The sequence below is a fragment of the Carcharodon carcharias genome, chromosome 21 (genome assembly GCF_017639515.1).
Source record: "Carcharodon carcharias isolate sCarCar2 chromosome 21, sCarCar2.pri, whole genome shotgun sequence".
Classification (NCBI taxonomy): Eukaryota; Metazoa; Chordata; class Chondrichthyes; order Lamniformes; family Lamnidae; genus Carcharodon; species Carcharodon carcharias.
This window is the reverse complement of record NC_054487.1, coordinates 15,230,878-15,252,544: the sequence shown is the minus strand read 5'-3', so window position 1 is coordinate 15,252,544 and position 21,667 is coordinate 15,230,878.

Sequence of the window (21,667 nt, the reverse complement as noted above, 5' to 3'; positions counted from 1 at the left end):
GTTCATGTTGTTGTTTCCAGAGTGCTTACCCTTGTCCTGCTATTATCACATTCTGTTTTCTTAACTTAATGCGACCATCAACACCTTTAGCCAGTACCACCACCATTAACACCCCTTTGTCCTTTTGTCCATGACATCTTTGTCAATCTCTTCTTAGCCCCCACCTATCGCTGGCCTTCTATCCAGCTTTACCTGCTCCACCACCCCCCCCCTTAAACAGTATAAATTTAATCACATTTCTACTTCTCTTTAGCTCTGAAGAAAAGTCGTATGGACTCAAAACGTTACCTCTGTTTTTTTCTCTCCACAGATGCTGTTAGACCTGCTGAGTCTTTCCAGCATTTTCCGTTTTTGTTTCCGATTTCCAGCGTCTGCAGTATTTTGCTTTTACCCCCTTATCTGATGATAATTTCACAGTGAAAAGATGTAACGAAATCAAACTAGAAGGAGATGTGTGATATCAGCAGTATGCTGATAGTATCAGCGGTATACCAATAGTATCAGTGGTATACCAATAGTATCAGTGGTATACCAATAGTTTCGGTGGTATACCGATAATATCAGCGGTATGCCGATAGCATCAGCGGTATACCAATAATATCAGCAGTGTACCAATAGTATCAGCGATGGTTCAGTACTCAAACTCCTTCCTTTGATTCAGAAGGTTATGGGTTCAAGCTTTATGTCCAGAGACTCAAGTGTACCTTCCATGTTGACACCTTAATACAGTACTGTAACGAGGGAGCATTTGAGTTGCCACATTTTGAATGAGATATTAAAATGCAGCCCTGTTTGTCCTCTCAAATAGATGTAAAGTATTCCACGGCACTATTTGAAGAGGAGCAATGGAGTTCTCCCTGGTGTCCTATCCGATATTTAACCCTCAACTAACATCAGTAAAACAAATGATATGGTCATTATCTCATTAGTGTTGGCGGGAGCTTGCTGTGCAGAAATTGACTGCCCAGATTATAACAGTGATTATTCTTCAAAATAAAACTTCATTGCTTGTAAGGCACTTTGGGACAACCTGAGGTTGTGAATGGTGCTACAGAAATGCAAACCTTTCTTTAGAGTTTCCCCATAACCATTTCCTAACTGAATCCAGCATCTTCTCAAGGTACTGATAAACAGACAAGAAATGACAGCCTTGCCAGTGACAGCCGCATCCTGACAATAAATTAAACAAAATTCGAAGAACAGGAACATTGTTGGTTCAGCAACTTAACTCTTGAGTTTTACCAAAGATTTAGTATTAATTTATTGCTGAGGACCATCTCATATTGATGCAAAATGTGCACTACAACTATCCTGTATTGACCCCTATTTGATAATGGATTGGTCACATTTACGTACTGCATTTTGAGTGATGACTATTTGCTGGGAGTGTTTTCCTCAGAGAAGAGACAGTTAAGATTTGATAGAGGTGTTCAAAATCATGAGGGGTTTTGATAGACTAAATAAGGAGGGAGGTGGTTTGATAAGCAGAAGATATCAATTTAAGGTAATTAGAAAAATAATCAAAAGGGGAATGAGGAGAGCCTCTTTACACAGTGAGTTGTGATCTGGAATGCACTGCCTGAAGTGTGGTGGAAGCAGATTCAGTAGGAACTTTCAAAAGGGAACTGGATAAATACACAAAGGGGAAATGTTTACTGGGCTATATTTAAACAGCAGAGAAATGGAACTAACTGGATAGTTCTTTCAAAGACTCACTGTAGGCATAATGGGCCAAATGGCTTCTTCCTATGCTTTATCAATTGGTAGCATTTTCATAACATTGGAAGTTCCTTTGTGTTAAGAAAGGCGCACTTATATGGTGCTTTATCCTATCTCTTAAACATTCCATACAATTATTTTAAGTGAAGCATTTGTCAGAGAATACTGCAGCTATTCTGCTCTCGAAATAGCCCATAAGTAGCAATGCAATGAAAACCAGTTAATCTGCTTTTGGTAAAGTTGATTAAAGAAAGAATGTTGGAGAGGGCACTGGGGAGAAACCCCTCCCCCCACTTCTTCAAATAATGCTATGGGTGGGCAGATGCGGTCTCTAATATCAGTTAACCTTTGTAAATGGTTTACTTCCTTTTGAGACTCTAACCTAGTCTATATTTTTGATTCTGCAAGGAATACAGTGAGATTCCAGGGATAAGTTTAACCTACCCCTTGCTAGAGGCAATGATCTTTCATTCAAAATACCTTCATTTACATCGCCAATCATTTATAAGGCTATTGAATCTTGTACAAAATGCTGGCTAGGCCACAGCTGGAATTCTGTGTACAGTTCCAGTCGCCACATAACAGGAAGGACATAATGCTCTCGAGAGAAAGTACAGAGGAGATTTACAAGAATGTTGCCAGGGCTTGCGATTTATGAGTGTGTTGCCAAGGCTTGAAATTTGCAGCTATGAGGAAAGGTTGGATAGGCTAGGGTTGTTTTCCTTAGAACTGAGGAGGCTGAGGGGTGACTTAATTGAGGTGTGTACGATTATGAGGAGCCTAGATAGAGTAGACAGGAAAGACCTGTTTCCCCTATCAGAGAGGTCAATTTTTTAAAAATTCATTGGATGTGGGCATCAGTGGCTAGGCCAGCATTTATTGCCCACCCCTAAGTGCCCTTGTTCAGAGGGCATTTAAGAGTCAACCACTTTGCTGTGGATCTCAAGTCACATGTAGGCCAGATTTCCTTCCCTAAAGGACATTAGTGAACCCGATGGGTTTTTACGACAATTGGCAATATTTTCATGGTCATCATGACATTTTTAATTCCAGATATTTGTTGAATTCAAAATTCAAATGGTAGGATTTGAATCCAGGCCCCCAGCTTAATACCCTGGGTCTCCAGATTACCAGTCCAGTGACAATCCCACTACACCACCACCTCCCATTGTGCCAGGAAGTATAGATTTAAGGTATTTGGTAGAAGCATTAGAGGTGACATGAGGAAAAACTTCTTCACTCAGAGGGTGCTGGGGATTTGGAATTCACTGCCTGGCTTGGTGGTGGAGGCAGAAACCCTCAACTCATTTAAAAGTCACCTGACCGAAGTGTTGTAACCTGCAAGGCAATGGTGCTGGAAGGTGGGATTAAAATGGGCAGCTAGTTTATTTTATTTATTTCAGTTGGTGCAGACACAATGGGCTGAATGGCCTCTTTCTATGCCATAACTTTTCTATGGATTTCTATGGTTCTAGAACATCAGGACATAGCTAGAGCTCCACTCTAAGGCATTTCTCACTCACCTTTTCTCAGTGAGCGACAGCACTATGATGTAGCTCCTTATGCACATACTCAGTGGCTATTATTAGATTTAACCCCTTTACTCTACATCTCCCCTAAGTCTTTATCCCCATATTATTATACACACATCCTCCTACACCCATCCAAAACTCTTTGCTTTTAAAGGGATAGTCTCCCTAATGGTATTACCAGTCTTCCTGAGCAAGTGTGGAGTTCTTGAGGTAGATGGTGGTCAGAGCTGTCACTCCTTTTTTCCCTCATTTGTGATTCTGTAGGTGTAACATTCTCCTGAGGTTCAGGGTACGCAGCCCATCCTGCTAATGGTTTTCTGTCCTTAGAAATCAGAGCAGTTCTGTTCCTTCAGATGGTGCCTGATTTTGGCTGGACCAGATATGATGGACCGGACACATGGCCGATGAAATTTAATGCGGAGAAATGTGGAGTGATACATTTTGGTAGGAAGAAAGAGGAGAGGCAATATGAACTGTACAAGTTTAAAGGAGATTGAGGAACAGAGATAAAAACAGAAAATGCTGGAAAAACTCAACAGGTCTGGCAGCATCTGTGGAGAGTTAACGTTTCAAATCCAATATGACTCTTGGGAGCTGAAGAGAGGTAGAAATGTGATGGGTTTTATGCTGTTGAAAAAAGGGAGAGCAATATAAGCTGTTCTGAGGAAGTAAACTAAAAGAAACTTTGATAAACCACTGGTTCATCCTAATTAGCTGGAGTATTGTGTTTATTTCTGGCATCAACCTTAGGATGGATGTCAAGGCTTTAGATTGAGGACAGAAGAGATTTACTAGAATGTTACCGGGGATGAGGAACTTCAGTTATGAAGAGAGACTGGAGAAGCTGGGGTTGTTTTCCTTAGAGCAGAAAAGGTTAAGAGGAAATTTGAAGTGTTCAAAATCATGAGGGCTTCTTTACCCAGCGGCAGAAAGGTTGGTAATCAGAGGACAATGGTTTAAGATGATTACTAAAAGAGCCGGAAGTGACCTGAGGAAAATAAAGCAAGTGTCGTAACCTGGAATGCACTGACTGAAAGGGTAATGGGAGCAAATTTAATATGAACCTTTCAAGGATAAATACCGGAAGAAAATAATTACAGGATTACAAAAAAAGTGCAGGAGAGTGGAACTAATTGGACGGCACCACAGCAGAGCTAGCACAGGTACAATGGGCTGAATGCCCTTCTGTGCTGTATCATTCAAAGTACTTTTGAAGTGTAGTCACTGTTGCAGTTTGGGAAATGTGGCAGCCAATCTGAATACAGCAAGGTTCCACAAACAGCAATGAGAATGGAAACAGCAGATAATCCATTTCAGTTAAACTGGAAGAGGGATAAATATTGGCCAGGACAACAGGGAGAACTCCCCTGGTCTTCTTCACATCATACCAGAGGATCTTTTATCTGACAGAGCAGATGGGGGCGTCTTTACTGCTTTCTGGATGTTGACTGACATAAATCCTTTTTGTTTTGCTACTGCCTTTCAGTCTTCGTCTTCAGTCTGCTTTCAGTGAGATTGCTTTTATTGTTTTATTATGTACAGTGTCAGTAAACCCATTAGAGATGAAATTGAAATTAAAAAAAGTACTGTCTTTGTATGACAGAGTTTATGGCTTGTTAATATAATCAGTAAACTAATGGGTGATAAAAACGGGGCTGGGAGTAATAATATTATAAAGTGTTATTACAAAGATGATAAGATGGGTGAAAAGGTAAGCAAGTGAAAAGTTCATTTTGTGTCTTCCTTCACAGAAAAAAACAAACATGGAGGTGCATTAAGATTCTCTTTATTTTCCTCCCTCTTCCAAATTACTTGTTCTCGGATCGAGAACAAGGCTGCACTTGTTGCCTAGGTTATATCACACTGCATTGTGCTTATTGGATCATTTCAAAGGTCGCTAAGAAGCAGTCAGTATGAACTGGTCATGTGATAGTGTAAAATGCCAACAAATTCAGATCATTAACCATCAAAGTAGTGAGATCCATTCATGCTTGTGCAAAACCCCAACTGATTCAGGTCATTAATGTTTGAACAGTATGAAGCAGTCACGTGACTGTGAGCTGAATCAACTTGATTTTGACCAAAGTCAAGGAGAAAATTTGGAAAGTGAAAAAGAGAACTAGAGAAAAAATGTCTTTTACATCCTCACAGAACCTGTGGTTTAGTTAACATATTGAAGTGCCCTTCATGTGTTCATCCTTTTGCATTGACTCTCAGACACTTACCCTTAGACGGTGACCTAACGTGTTGACCATAATAGCCCTCAGGTGCTGACCTTCATATGTTGCCCTTCAGATGTTGAATGTTAGGCATTGACCCTCAGACAATTACACTGCACCCTATTGATATGTCTGAATAATTACAAAGATTGTGATAGCTTGCTGGTTTTATTCCCACACCCTCCAGAATATTCTGTCAAAGAATAACAAAAACAATAAAGGGCTGAATATTTAAACCCTGATGGGTCAGGCACTGAGATGGCCAGGTGCAGGATTTCATGCTGCTGACTGGTTTGCTGGTTTCCCAGCTCCATGCAGCCCTCTCTCTCACTCACCTGTCATGGCATCCTCCTGCTACTTACAAGCTGGAGGGTCTCCTATTGGCCCTTCAGTTTTGAGACCTGCCCACCATCCTTAATTGGATGACAAGCTGTCCTTGGGGAAAATCATAGGTGAGCGACAATTCCCCACACTGTGCCGTCTTCTGTCACCATTCGAGTCTGTCGGCAGGATTCAGAAGCCGGCAGGGAAATTCCTGTCCAAAGAAGTGGATTTTTTAGATTGGGTGGACTTCTATCAGTGGGTGTTCAGTTAAAATATGTGAGTACCCATCATACCAATTTCCTGTTCAGAATTCCAAGGTGAAAGTAACCAGGTCCATACATGAAGCTGGTTAACTGATTAAACAACATTAAGCAAAAAGCTTCAGCAAACTACATCTTGCAATGCCATGATAAGCAAAAAATAACTAGCTCTCTTCCAGGAGAGTACACAGGAAGATGGGTGATACCAACACTAGAACCATAATAAAAACCATTAACAGTGTAGAGGTCCAAATAATTCAGAGATTTCCCTGGTCTTTGTTGAGATTTCAAGTGGGATTGACATTGGGGAAATTGGAACTAATAACAGGGGTAGATGTTAAGTTCTCAAGTTTGGTTACAACACATCCTGGATTTACAACTCTCTTTGCTAAATGTTGTGCATTTTTCACACAAGAGCCAAGAGTGCAATGAATATCCTGGCAGCTGACTGATCAATTACATGTTGGAATAGGCGAGGCACCTGAAACTTTGAACAGCTGTAACAGCTTCTATTAAAGACTTTATAGCAGGACACTTAGAAAAGATCAATGCAGAGTCAACATGGTTTTGTGAAGGGGAAATCATGTTTAACTAATTTATTGGAGTGCTTTGAGAAGGTTATATATGTTGTTAATAAAGGGGAGCCAGTGGATGTGCTGTACTTAGATTTCCAGAGGACATTTCATAAGGTGCCACATCAAAGGTTATTGCAGAAAATAAAAGTTCTGCTGTAGGGGGTAACATATTGGCATGGATAGAAGATTGGTTAGCTAGATGTAACAAGTGTTATTGCATAGGGATCAGTGCTGGGGTCTCACGTTTTTACAGTTTATATAAGTGAAGGGATCAAAGGTATGGTTGCTAAATTTGCTGATGACACAAAGATAGAAAGGAAAGTAAGTTGTGAAGAGGATATAAAGAGGCCATAAAAGGAAGAAGACAGGTTAAGTGAGTGGGCAAAGATTTGGAAAATGGAGTATAATGTGGGAAAATGTGAAATTATCCATTTTGTCAGGAAAAATAAAAAATAAGCATATTATCTAAATGGTGAGAGATTGCAGAGCTTTAAGGTGCAGTGGGATCTGGGTGTCCTAGTGTATGAATCACAAAAGGTTAGTATGCAGGTACAGCAAGTAATTAAGAATGCTAAAGAATGTTGCCATTTATTTCAAGGGGAATTGAATACAATGGTAGGGAGATTATGATTCAGTTATACAGGGCATTGATGAGACCACATCTGGAGTACTGTGTACAATATTGGTCTCCTTATTTAAGGAAGGATGTAAGTGCATTGGAAGCAGTTCAGAGAAGGTTTACTAGACTAGTCCCTGCAATGGGTGGGTTGTCTTACGAGGAAAAGTTATGAGGACTACGCTTGTAACTGATGGAGTTTAGAAGAGTAAAGAGGCGACTTGATTGAAACATAAAACATCCTGAGAAGTTTTGACAGGGTTGATGTGGAGAGGATGCTTCCTCTTGTGGGAGAATCTAGAACCAAGGGTCACTGTTTAAAAATAAGGGGCTGCCTATTTAAGACAGAGATGAGGGGGATTTTTTCTCACAGAGGGTTGTGTGTCTTTGGAACTCTCTTCCCCAAAAGGTGGTGGAAGCAGAGTCTTTGAATATTCTTAAGGCAGAGGTAGATAGATTCTTGATAAACAAGGGGGTGAAAGGTTATAGGGGGTTGGCAGGATTGTGGAGAAATCCGATCAACAATGATCTTATTGAATGGTGGAGCAGACTTGGGGGGCCGAGTGGCCCTGCTCCTAATTCGTATGTTTGTATGTTATACACTCTCATCATTTTGAATGCCTCTGTTATATCTCCCCTGAACCTTTTCAACTTCACCAGTCTTTCCTAAGTGCCTCTTATCATTCCAGTAAATCTCCTCTTTACTCTCTACAAGACACATTGCTCCCTCCTCTTTGAGAAAATGCAGTGGGACCTTTTACACACACTGGAGGGAACAGACATGGCCTCATTTTAATGTTACATCTGAGAGGTGGTTGGGCTAGGAGGAGAATGCATTGGGCCATTAGGAACCTTACAAAAAGATTACATTCTTAGGCCTGTTCAGACTCTAATTGTGATTGGACACTTAATGCCAATTGGGTACTTCACAGCAAAGGTCACATCGGGGTCTGAATCACATCAAACCCATGCAGACATTTTGATATTTTGGACGTCTCCCTAGCTGAAAGTTAATATCGCCGAGCGAGTGAGAGCACAGTGAGTTTTGCCTGAATGCTGATTTATCCCTGTCTCCACCTGCACCATGCAGGTGGGGCTCTGGTTTTCACAGTAAGAATTTTGCAACACCATCATTGGTCACGGTGAAAGGATTTGCAGGAGCAGGGCTGAGGAAACAATGCATCGCCAGCTACCTGCCGATGTATGCAAGACCTGTAGCAAGGTCTTTGTGTAGTGTAATGGGTTAATAGAAGAATTATGATAATGAGTGATGTAAACCATGATGTAACAGTGACATCATCAGTCATATGTTAGACACTTGGGAGACAGGATGGAACAGTCTGTATCACAGAATTGTTACAGTTTTGAAGAAGGCCATTTGGTCCATCATGTCTGCACCTGCTCTTTGAGCATTTTAACTTACTGCCAATCTCCTGCCTTTTCCCCATAACTCTGTACATTGATTCTATTTAAATAATCACCCAATGCCCTCTTGAATGCCTCAGTTGAAGCCTCCACCAGGCTTCCAGGCAGTGCATTCCAAATGCTAACTACTCGATGTGAGAAAGCTTTATGTCACCTCGCATTTGCTTCTTTTGCAAAACACTTTAAAACTGTGCCCTCTGGGTCTTGATCCGTTTACGAGCAGGAACAGTCTCTCCCCATCTACTTTGTCCAGGCCTCTCATTATTTTGAAAACTTCTATCAATTCTCCCCTCAGCCTTCTCCTCTCCAAGGAAAACAGCCCCAACTTCTCAAATCTTTCCTCATAACTGAAGTGTCTCATCCCTGGAACCATTCTTGTAAACCTCTTCTGCACTCTCTCCAATGTGTTCACATCCTTCCTATAGTGCAGCACCCAGAACTGTACACAATACTCCAGCTGAGGTCTAACAAGCATCTTATGTAAGCTCATCATAAACTCCATGCTCTTGTACTCTATGCCCCTATTAATGAAGCCTAGAATACTGTATGCTTTAGAAATACCTCTCTCTACCTGTCCTGCCACCTTTAATGACTTATGTACATATACACCCAGGTCTCTCTGCTCCTGCACACCCTTTAGAATTATATCCTTAATTTTATACTGTCTCTCCATATTCTTTGTACCAAAGAGTATCACCGCACACTTCCCTGCATTGAATTTCATCTGCCACCTATCTGCCCACTCCACCAATGTATCAATGTCCTTTTGAAGCTCTACGCTGTCCTCCTCACAGTTTACAATTCTCTCAATTTGTGTCGTCCACAAACTTTGAAATTGTCCCCTGCACACCAAGACCTGGATCATTTATATATACATCAGGAAGAGCAAGGGTCCCAATACTGACTCCTGGGGAATTCCACTACAAGCCTTCTTCCAGCTCAAAAAATGCCCATTAACCATTACTCTCTGTTTCCTATCCCTCAGCCAATTTTGTATTCATGTTGCTACTGCCCCTTTTTTCCCATGATCTATAACTTTCCTCACAAGTCTTTTGTGTGGCACTGATTCGAATGCCTTTTGGAAGTCCATATACACCACATCAATGGCCTTGCCCTCATCAACCATCTCTGTTACCTCTTCAAAAAACTCCAGCAAGTTAGTTAGACACGATTTTCCTTTAAAAAATCTATGTTGACTCTTCCAAATCAATCCGCATTTTTCCATGTAACTGTTAATTCTATCCCGAATAATTGTTTCTCAAAGTTTCCCCATCACCAAAGTTAAACTGACTGGTAGATAATTGCAGGGCAGATCTTTACAACCTTTTTTTGGAACAAGGGTGTAATGTTTACAATTCTCCAGACCTCCAGCACCTCCCCTGAATCTAGGGAACATTGAAAGATTATGGCCAGTGCCTCTGCAATTTTCACTCTCACTCCCTTCAATATTCTTGGATGCATCTCATCCAGTCCCAGTGCCTCATCATCTTTAAGGGTCGACAGCTTATCCAATACCTCCTCCTTATCAATTTTAACCCCTTCTAGTGACTGAGTTTCCTCCTCTGTCACCATGGCCTGGGCAGCATCTGCCTCATAGGTAAAGACAGTTGCAAAATATTCATTTAACCACCTCAGCCATGCTTCTTACCTCTTTGTGTAAATCCCATTTCTGGTCCCTAATTGGCCCTATTCATCCTTTTACCACCCTTTTACTATTGATGTACTTATAGAATACTTTGGGATTTCCTTTTATGTTAGCTGCCAGTCTTTTTTCATAATCCCTCTATGCTTCTTGTATTTACTTTTTCATACCCCTTCTGAACCTTCTGTATTCAGCTTGGTTCTCAATTGTATTTGCCACTTGACACCTGTCATAAGCATACTTTTTCTTCTTTACCTTAATTTCTATCTCCTTTGTCATCCAGGGAGCTCTGGATTTGTTTGTGCTACCCTTCCCTTTTGAAGGAACATACCTTGACTGTGTCCAAACCATCTCCTCTTTGAAGGTAGCCCATTGTTCAGCTCCTGTTTTTCCTGCCAACCTTTGGTTTCTGTCCATCTGGCCCAGCTCCATTCTTGCCCCATTGAAGTCTGCTCTGTGCCAGTTGATTATTCTTACTCTGGATTGACCAATAACCTTTTCCACCGTAATCCTAAACCTTGTGATACAATGATCACTGTTCCGTAAATGTTCTCCCAGTCACTTGGTCTACTTAGCCCACCTCATTTCCAAGAACCAGGTCTAGCAGTGCCTCCTTTCTTGTTGGACTGGACACATGCTGCTGCAGGAAATTCTCCTGAACACAATTTAGGAACGTTTGTCCCTCATTTACCCCATGCACTACCACTATCCCAGTCCATATACGGGTAATTAAAGCCCCCCATTATAACTATTCTGATGTTGACACCTCTCTGTAATTTTCTTGCAGATTTGTTCCTCTATATCCTTCCCACTAGCTGCTGGTCTATATATTACACCGAGCAATGTAGTTGAACCCTTCCTATTCCTTAGCTCTAGCCAAATCGATTCTGTCCTTGAATCCACTGACATATCCTCTTTCTCCAGTACTGCAATACTCTCCTTAACCAAAAATGCCACCACTCCTTTTTTTTCCTTTCCTATCTTTTCTGAACGCTTTGTAACTAGAAATATTTAATGCCCAGATCCGCCCTTCCTTAAGCCAGGTCTCTGTTATTGCCACAACATCATAATCCAACAAGGCAATCTGTGTCTGTAACTCTCCAGTTTTATTAACTGTACTCCATGCTTTCACATACATACAGTGTAACCCTGATTTAGAGTTCATTACTTGGTCCCTTACTCTGACCCCACCTATTAGCTTACTATTCTCTATTTTAGTGTTTTCTGCTTCTCCCAACATTCTGTACACACTGGTATTACTTTCTAATATTCTCTCCTGGTTCCCACACTCCTGATGAGTTAGTTCAAAGCCCTCCCAACAGCACTAGCAAAACACCCCGCAAGGAACTCAGTCCCAGTGCTGTTCAGATGCAACCCGTCCGGCTTGTACAGGTGTCATCTTCCCCCAGAGCCAGTCCCAGTGTCCCAGGAATCTAAAGCCCTCCCTCCTGCACCATCTTTCCAGCCACACATTCACCTGTCTATCTTCCTATTTCTGTACTCACTTGCATGTGGCACTGGGAGTAATCTGGAGATTGCCACTTTAGAAGTCCTGCTTGCTAATTGTCTATCTAGCTCCCTAAATTCCAGTTGCAGGACCACATCCCCCCCTCCTATCTATGTTGTTAGTACCAATGTGGACCATGATCTCTGGCTGTTCACCCTCCCCAAAAGAATGCCCTGCAGCCGTTCTGTGACATCCTTCACTCTAGCACCGGGGGGTGGGGGGGCAACGAACCATCCTGGAGTCATGTTGATGGCTGCAGAAACGCTGTCTGTTCCCCTAACTAAGGAATCCCCTATCGGTGCCGCCCCTCTGCTCTTCTTTCTCCCCTGACCCCGAACAGCTGTGGTGCCACGGGCTTAGCTCTTGCTGTACCCCAAGGATCCATCGCCCTCACCAATATCCAGAATGGAAAACCAGTTAGTGAGCACCACTAGTGCAGGGGTCCTCTGGGAACTCCTGCACTATCTGCCTGTTTCTCTTGGACTGCCTGGTGGTCACCCATTCTCTATCTGCCTGCCTGCCCCTAACTTGTGGTGTGACCGTCTCTCTGAATGTGCTATCCACTTAATTCTATGCCTCATGGATGCACCTCAGTGACCTCAGCTACTGCTCAAGCTCTGAAACACAGAGCTCGAGCTTCTGCAGCCTGTGACACTTCCTGCACATGGGCTCATCTGGGTCACGAGAAGTGTCCACAACTTCCCACATGCTGCAGGATGGGCATTCCACTTGGCTGAGCTGTCCTGCCATGCCTTAACCTTAAACTTTTAAATCACTTAAACTTTTAAATCCTACTTCATAAACCTTACCAAAAAGTACAGTTCCTACTTTATTCTAAACCTTAGGAGTAGAATAAACCTTAAACACTTACTAGACACTCACCAAACAGCTAGTGTCTTCTCCAACCAATCAAATTGCTTCTTTCCTGTGATGTCACAATTTGTTTTTCTCACTCTCCTTCCGAACTCAGCGTGGGCCGGTTCCGGGGCTGCTGACAGAGCCGCCCGTCTGACTGCTCCTCCCAAAGTTGAGAGACATACCCACACTGTAACCTATCATAAATAGTGTTAATAAACCAGTCTGAAGTAACCACCAGAGTAAGACCACAATCTCTCTTGATAAGATTGGCTATGAAACCAGAAGCCAGCAACTATGCCACCAGTACATGAAACATGGTAGCAGTGTTGGTGACACCAATCTAACGAAGCATTGATGTCATCCATTGGGACCACAGTGAGAAAGCACAAAAAAACCTGGCAGAAGAATTTTAAAATGTACTAAACAGGGAGGCACACTGGAGAACCAGTTGCAATGCCAGCAGGTGTTGGGCAGTCACTGCGCTTTCTGCAGCAATGTGAAGACCTTGAGGGCCCGCAGAGAGGCCAGAACTGGGAGTTTTTGAAGAAAAACTTCCTCAGGTACCGAGCAACATTGGGATTGCATGCCAAAGGGCAGCAGCACGAGGTTAATTTATTCCTTTACGCTGTAGGACTGGTCACCGGCGATGTCCTCTTGAGACAGGGGTGGGGGTGGAAGAGACCTCAAGATTGTACTTCAAGCCTTTGACATGTATTTTATTCCACCATGGAACTCATAATCAAGCAAGTGTTTCAGTGTGCAATGCAGGCTGAATCAGACCGATAAACTGGGCTATAATCTGGCTCTAGTTGACTCCATTAGCTAGGTAGGCCCAAGAGTAGCTGCCCCACCCAGTCAAAAGCCCAACAAAATGGGCAGAAGGGCGGGAACCCCACAGCAGCCATCGTGAAGTGTTTATGCTGCGGCACAAAGCAACAATACAGACACCAAGACTGTCCAGCAGGGGGTGCAGAGTGTCTCCAGTGTGGGAAGATTAGACATTTCAACAGCTTCTTTAAGTCCAATAACTTTCATAGAGAAAGAAGACAAGAGAATAATTATGAAATGCGTGCCACCCAAGAAATTGGAAATAATGACAAAGATGAAATTACAGAGTTTCTAGGGGAAGTAGATGGTCTTTATCAGGACTATTGGTCAATTACAGTAGAAATCAAAGGCTTTACAACCAACTTTAAAATTGACACTGGAGCTGTTGTTACAATACTAACTGATCATCTGGACTGGTTTCAGTCAATACCCCTCCATCCATCCGGCATTAAATTACAATGTCCAGGTGGCACAAACTTTCCAATAAAAGGCCGCACAATTACCACTCTTCACTACAGGGGGGTGACAGATCGTTGACTCTCTCTATGTTATTCACAATCAATGCACATCCTTATTGAGCAAAGATGTTGGTATATTACTGGGTATACGGGAAAAAGCAGATGATGACCTGTATTTGGACAACGGAATATCTTTCATGGAAGAAAATCCGAATTGTAATGTAGAACCAGTGGATTTTCATCCTATAGCAGTGGATGAGGTTTATTCATTGAGCAGTGGTTCACTCTCCATCACAGAGACACCATTCACTAGACTCCAGGTAGAGATTGAGATTGAGGATCTCTCAGTTCTCTTTGAAGCCAGGCTGGAGGATGTGGACACAGAAAGCACTGCAGCAAACAGTGGCCTGCAAGAAGACATTTTGGACCTGGGTTGGCTCTTTCCTGAAGAAGGTAATGAGGAGCAAGCCATTGTAGGACCAAGTGAACTGTGGGAAGATGTGATCCTCGAGGTTGGTACGTTATTCGAATCTACTGCTGAGCCAATAAAGTCACTGTCATTGTTTATAGAGGGTTGAGCTGTGTTTACTCCGGAAAGCAGCATTCAGACCTTTGTCCCACTGAACCCACCAATGCAATGCCTTGTGTATTTCTGGTTAACCGTGAAGAGTTGTCCATGGAGGACAAAATGCTTGACTCCATAGGGGGGTCACACAGCCAGACAGTTGTTTTTTAAAATTCATTCACGGGATGTGGGCTTCTCTGGCTGGGCCAACATTTATTGCCCATCCATAGTTGCCCTTGAGAAGGTGATGGTGAGCGGCCTTCTTGAACCGCTGCAGTCCATCTGGTGTAGGGACACCCACAGTGCTGTTAGGAAGGGAGTTCCAGGATTTTGATCCAGTAACAGTGAAGGAACGGTGATATATTTCCAGGTCAGGATGGTGAGTGACTTAAGGGGAACTTCCAGACGGTGGTGTTCCCATCTATCTGTTGCCCTTCTCCTTCTAGGTGGTAGTGGTCATGGGTTTGGAAGGTGCAGTCAAAGGAGCCTTGGTGAATTCCTGCAGTGCATCTCGTAGATGCTACATACTGCTGCTCCTGTGCGTCGGTGGTGGAGGAGTGAATGTTTGTGGATGTGGTGCCAATCAAGCAGACAGCTTTGTCCTGGATGGTGCCCAGCTTCTTGAGTGTTGTATGAGCTGCCCTCATCCCGCAAGTGGAGAGTATTCCATCACATTCCTGATTTGTGCCTTGTAGATGGTGGACAGGCTTTGGTGAGTCAGGAGGTGAGTTACTCGTAGCACGATTCCTAGCCCCCGACCTGCTCTTGTAGCCACAGTATTTATGTGGCTAGTCGAGTTCAGTTTCTGGTCAGTGGTAACCCCCAGGATATTGATAGTGGGGGATTCAGTGATGGTAATGCCATTGAACATCAAGGGAGGATGGTTAGATTCTCTCTTGTTGGAGATGGTCATTGCCTGACACTTGTGTGGCACGAATGTTGCTTGCCACTTGTCAGCCCAAACCTGGATATTGTCCAGGTCTTGCTGCATTTGGACATTGACTGCTTCAGTATCTGAGGAGTCGTGAATGATGCTGAACATTGTGCAATCATCAGCAAACATCCCCACATCTGGCCTTTTGATGGAAGGATGGTCATTGATGAAGCAGCTGAAGATGGTTGAGCCTAGGACACTACCTTGAGGAACTCCTGCAGTGATGTTCTGGAGCTGAGATGACTGACCTCCAACAACCACAACCATCTTCCTTTGTGCTAAGTATGACTCCAACCAGTGGAGAGATTTCCCCCTGATTCCCATTTTGCTAGGGCTCCTTGATGTTACACTCGGTTAAATGCAGCCTTGATGTCAAGGGCAATCACTCTTGCCTCACCTCGGGAGTTCAGCTCTTCTGTCCATGCTTGAACCAAGGCTGTAATGAGGTCAGAAGCTGAGTGGCCCTGGCAGAATCCAAACTGGGCATCAGTGAGCAGGTTATTCCTAAGCAAATGCCGCTTGATAGCACTGTTGATGACCCCTTCCATTACTTTACTGATGATCGAGTGGAGACTGATGGGGGTGGTAAGCAGCCGGGTTGGATTTGTCCTGCATTTTGTATACAGAACATACCTGGGCAATTTTCCACATAGCTGGGTAGATGCCAGAGTTGTAGCTGTACTGGAACAGCTTGGCTAGGGGCGTGGCAAATTCTTGAGCACAAGTCTTCAGTACTATTGCCAGAATATTGTCAGGCCCATAGCCTTTGCAGTATCCAGTGCCTTCAGCCGTTTCTTGGCTGAAGAATGGCATCTGTGATGCTGGGAATGTCCAGAGGAGGCCAAAATGGATCATCCACTTGGCATTTCTGGCTGAAGATTTTTGCAAATGCTTTAGTCTTATTTTCTGCACTGCTGTGCTGGGCCCCTCCTTCATTGAGGATTGAGATATTTGTGGAATCTCCTCCTCCAATGAGTCTTTTAATTGTCCACCACCATTCACAACTGGATGTGGCAAGAGTAGATCTGATCCATTGGTTGTGGGATCGCTTAGCTCTGTTTATCACTTGCTGCTTATGCTGCTTGGCACGCAAGTAGTCCTGTTTTATAGCTTCACCAGGTTGACACCTCATTTTTAGGTATGCCTAGTGTTGCTCCTGGCATGTCCTCCTGCACTCTTCATTGAACCAGGGTTGATCCCCTGGCTTGATGGTAATGGTAGAGTGGGTGATATGCCGAGCCATGAGGTTACAGATTGTGTTCGAGTACAATTCTGCTTCTGCTGATGGCCCACAGCACCTCATGGATGCCCAGTCTTGAGTTGCTGGATCCGTTTGAAATCTATCTCATTTAGCATGGTGGTAGTGCCACACAACACAATGGAGGATATCCTCAATGTGAAGGCAGGACTTCATCTCCACAATGTCTGTGTGGCGGTCATTCCTACCAATACTGTCATGGACAAATCACCTGCGGAAGGCAGGTTGGTGAGGATGAGGTCAAGTATGTTTTTCCCTCACCATCTGCCACAGACCCAGTCTAGCAGCTATGTCGTTTAGGACTCAGCCAGCTCAGTCAGTAGTGGTGCTACTGAGCCACTCTTGGTGATGGACATTGAAGTCCCCCACCCAGAGAACATTCTGTGCCCTTGCCACGCTCAGTGTTTCCTCCAAGTGGTGTTCAACATGGAGGAGCACTGATTCATCAGCTGAGGGAGGGCGGTACGTGGTAATCAGCAGGAGGTTTCCTTGCTCATGTTTGACCTGATGCCATGAGACTTCATGGGGTCCGGATTCGATGTTGAGGACTCCCAGGGCAACTCCCTCCCGACTGTACACCACTGTGCTGCCACCTCTGCTGGGTCAGTCCTGCCAGTGGGAAATTATCTGTCAGGTATGATTCCATGAGGATGACTTTGACAGGCTGTTACTTGACTAGTTTGTGAGACAGCTGTCCCAATTTTGGCACTGGCCCCCAGCTGTTAGTAAGGAGGACTGCAAAATGAGTGATGTAGGCCATGATGTAACAGTGACATCAGCATGCGGTCCGTCCGGTTTCATTCCTTTTTTGAGTCTTTGTAATGACTTGTTACAACTGAGTGGCCTCACATGTAGGCCAGGTAAGGACAACAGATTTCCTTCCCTAAAGGACATCAGTGAACCAGATGGGTCGTTACAAGAATTGACAATGGATTCATGGTCATCATGGGAATTTTAATTCCAGATTTTTATCGAATTCAAATTCCACCATCTGCCCAGGGCATTACCCTGGGTGTCCGGATTACTAGGACAGAAACAATACCACAACACCATCGACTCGCCTGTTACCTGGGGTGAAAGTAAATTGGTGCCCACACTTCAGCTGAAAATCTTCTTCTTACTAAAGCTGTCCTCCAGAACAGAAGCTGAGGCAGAATCTTCAGAGCTTCTCCAGCTTCAGAATCCTGTACAGGAAATTCATCTCCATATCGTCTTTGGGATCATCCCATAGCAGAGAATGGTGTTGTCTTATCTTCTTATTCTCAAAAATTCTTCTAATTGCCCACGGTGGAGCAGTCTCACACAGGGAAAACTGTGATAATGTGACCACTGCCTACAGAAAGAGAACATCCTTTCCAAAATGTCATTGAGAAACCAACTGTTCTTTGTTTCCTGAACTGCCTACAAGAATTTTGTCACCGTTCCTCTTGACGTCCAGATTCAATGGAATCTCAGATCTCCAATACGATGCAGGCAGTGAATGATCCGGCTCGGAGAGTCTTCACTGAAGCTGAAGGTCACTTATCTTCTCAGATCTTTCCCAGGCGTGTTCTGAGGGAGCAGAAAATTCCTGAAAGAGTCCGAATACCTTCTCTTTTCGTTCAAGAGAGTTCAAAGTTTGATGTCCTTCGGTCTTCTCTCTTGGATCTGTCTTTTTTTTGAAAGGTTCCGTGGTCCTTACAGCTCAGGGGCCCTGAAGTCTACACTCCGATTAGCAGCAATCCTGCCCCATTTCACTGTTGATGATGTCCTTAAAGGAAAAGAGGATGCCCACATGTCCCTGAGACATCTTCCCAAACAGCCAAAAAACAATGGGAGACTTGACTCCCTCATTACAGTGACTTGGTGAAACGGAAGAGCAGAGGGAGGCATGGGGTAGAATTAGCAGCAGTAAAAGGGGGTTACAGAAACGTCATGTAAACAGTTTAAAAGATAGGGTGGGATTTTACAGCCCCGCCCACCGTCAGGATTGTCCTTTCCCACTGAAAGTCAATGGACTTTTAGCTGGGCCCTCGCATCCCCTGCAGCGGCTCCTGCCACAACGGGACTGGAAAATCCCGGCCATAGTTTAACGTCATTGTCAAGAAGTTGATACTGTACTTAGGCGGAGGTTTGGTGTAATGGGTTAATAGAGTAATTATGGTAACGAGTGATGTAGGCCATGATGTAACAGTGACATCAGCAGTCATGTGTTAGACACTCAGGAGAGAGGATGGAACAGTCTATACTCATGGGAGACATACCTACTCTGTAACCTATCATATATAATGTTAATAAACCAGTTTGAAGCAAGTACCAGGGTACGGCTACAATTTATCTAGATAAGATAGGCTACACGACCAGAGGCCGGCAAGGACATCACCAGCACATGGAACACTTGGGAAGCAGATTAACAAAACGTTATGTTGGGTGTGCTGTGCTCCTTCAAATTCAGAGCGAGGACAATCCATATAGCTCATATGCAAGATGGTTTAAATAGCAGGAAATCTGTCCAGAGATTGTCAAGCTTCAGATGTATATGCTGCAGTAAACAGATTCTGAAGGGTGAGTAATCATTCCCCCCTGTATGTCCTTGTGTACAGGGAACCACCAGAAAGAGGAGGCAACTCCTATGTGAGATGACCAACATTGATTAATTTGGTTAACAAAGTTATGTAATTTAAAAAAAGCTGAAAAAAGAGACCCGTCAAAGTTCTTTGTAGACAGAGAGAACATGTACACACATTGTGCCTGTTTCAGCTAAAAAAACACGTGACAGCCATTTGTTGAGTCATTCCTCAGGCACTGTCTTGACCAATCAAGGTCAAGCTGCCTGATTTAAATTTCAAACAATGTTTGACAGTTAACTGTCAGTCACTATCTCTGGTGCATTCCCCATGTCTATGCCTCTACCAATCAGAGTCTACTTGCCAATCAGCACTCTCTTCTCATATTGTATAAATTGTTGTTTTCCCCTTATATTGGTATTCTTTCAAAGTGTCCTGATGAGTGCAAAACAAAAGCTTCAACATGTCTCTCTCTTTTCAACAACACTCAAGTTCTGTACTACCAAATGGCTAAAAAAAACACCTTAGACATAGAGTCGCATCAACAAAATAAGTGAAATACATGACATGATTGGTATTGTTACTAAGCTGTTGACTCAGATTTCTTCAAGGGCCTATTTATGGTGGTGAACGTAGGGTTGCCAACCATCCAGGATTGCTTTGGAGTCTCCAAGAATTGAAGGTCAATCTTCTGGGCAATGCTGTGAGTGAAGAATCTAGGAGAAAAATCATAGGGAGTTTAAAAAGTTGTGCTTTTTCATTTTATTTTTAACCATTTCTGTTTATTCATTTTGGAAATATCGGGGAAGCAGGGAAATGGCTGTTAGATAATGCAGGGCTGGTGGAGACAAGAGATCATGGGACCAAACCTCCAGCATTTGCCTGACTAGAGTTGGCATCCCTAAGAACCAGCAGCCTTTACAAACTCCCAACACACATAAACAGTATCTTCTTGTTACAAAGTGCCAGAAAGATACTTGGTTCAAGAACACCGTGACTGTTAGTGAACTTGGGATTGGTTTCCAAAGTCTGTAGTACTTTTAAAACTTCATCCCTGGCTTCAACCTGGAGTTAAGATTGGCCTGGCCTAGTCTAACTGTTCGAGTGCACTGCGAATAAGCTGCCAAAATATAAATGAGACACATGAGGGATCCAAATTCAACATCATTACACTGCTTTTCTGGGCTTTTAATTGGTAACCAGTTTAGCAGGTTGGGGGCCTGAGCCTAATCTACTACGGGTGGCTACTGAATTGGTCGTGGCCTTTTCTCTCTATCCCAGAGGATTGTGGATGCTTCATTGTTGAATATATTTAAGGCTGGGATAGACAGATTTTTGGTGCCTCAGGGAATTAGGGGATATGGGAAGTGGGCAGGAAAATGGGGTTGAAGCCCAAGATCAGCCACGATCATATTGAAAGGCAGAACAAGCTCGATGGACCGTGTGGTCTCCTCTTGCCCCTGTTTCTTATGTCCTTATGTTTTATTTAGGCAGCTGAGTGAATTCTCACTATAGAAGGGAAGCTGCTGTGCTGAGTTTTGGTAAACTGACTTACACCAGCTGGAAATTGGGAAACACTAACTCCGATCAGCGTTTCCAGGTCTGAAACAGCCTAACTAGCGGGATCTGTATTAGAATTGTTGATTGCAAGAGGTGCAGAAATGTTGGAAATTGATATATTTTATGGAGTCAGGAGTGCCCCTTCTGGCTCTGTGAGAGAACTGGCCTGCCTCCCTGCAGCTCACTGAGAGTCTGTGGTGCAGGGCTGAAACAGAAAGAGGCGAACTGTGTCACAACATCCCGTTCATCAATTTAGTTTGGTTCCTGGGTCTTTCCTTTCTGCGTCACTAAGGAATTTAGGCCACTTGAACTCATTGTTATAAAGTTTGCACCATCCCTCTGCTTACTTCAGTGTCTCCTTGCTATGCAGCCACTGTTCGTTTGGGATTCAGCCCTTTGATGGGTCTTTATCTGTCTCCAGCTCCCGTGAGCCATTCCATTGACACCAGCCGGATACGTGAATGTTTTTCCAAGGGACACTCCAGCTGAATCCCTTTGCACGGTTTTCGGGCAGATCCTTGCTGGACCAGTGCAATCTGGACTCTCTACTCCAGGTGTTATTAGACATTGTATCCAACAAAACTGCAAAGTTAAAATGCAAGTTTACCTGAAGTGAAATGTCACACTGTTGTCTCATCCTGTGGTCTGCAGGAGAGGAGGGGAACCTCATCCAAGATGGCAGTGAGCAGAACCAGGTTATCATTCCATCATAGAGCACAGAAGGAGGCCATTTGGTCCATCTTGTCTGTGTTGGCCCATGGAAAGAGCTATTGATTGGTTCCACTTTCCCCCATAGGCCAGCAAATGTTACTTTTTTGAGAAAAGTAAGGAGGGGAAGGAT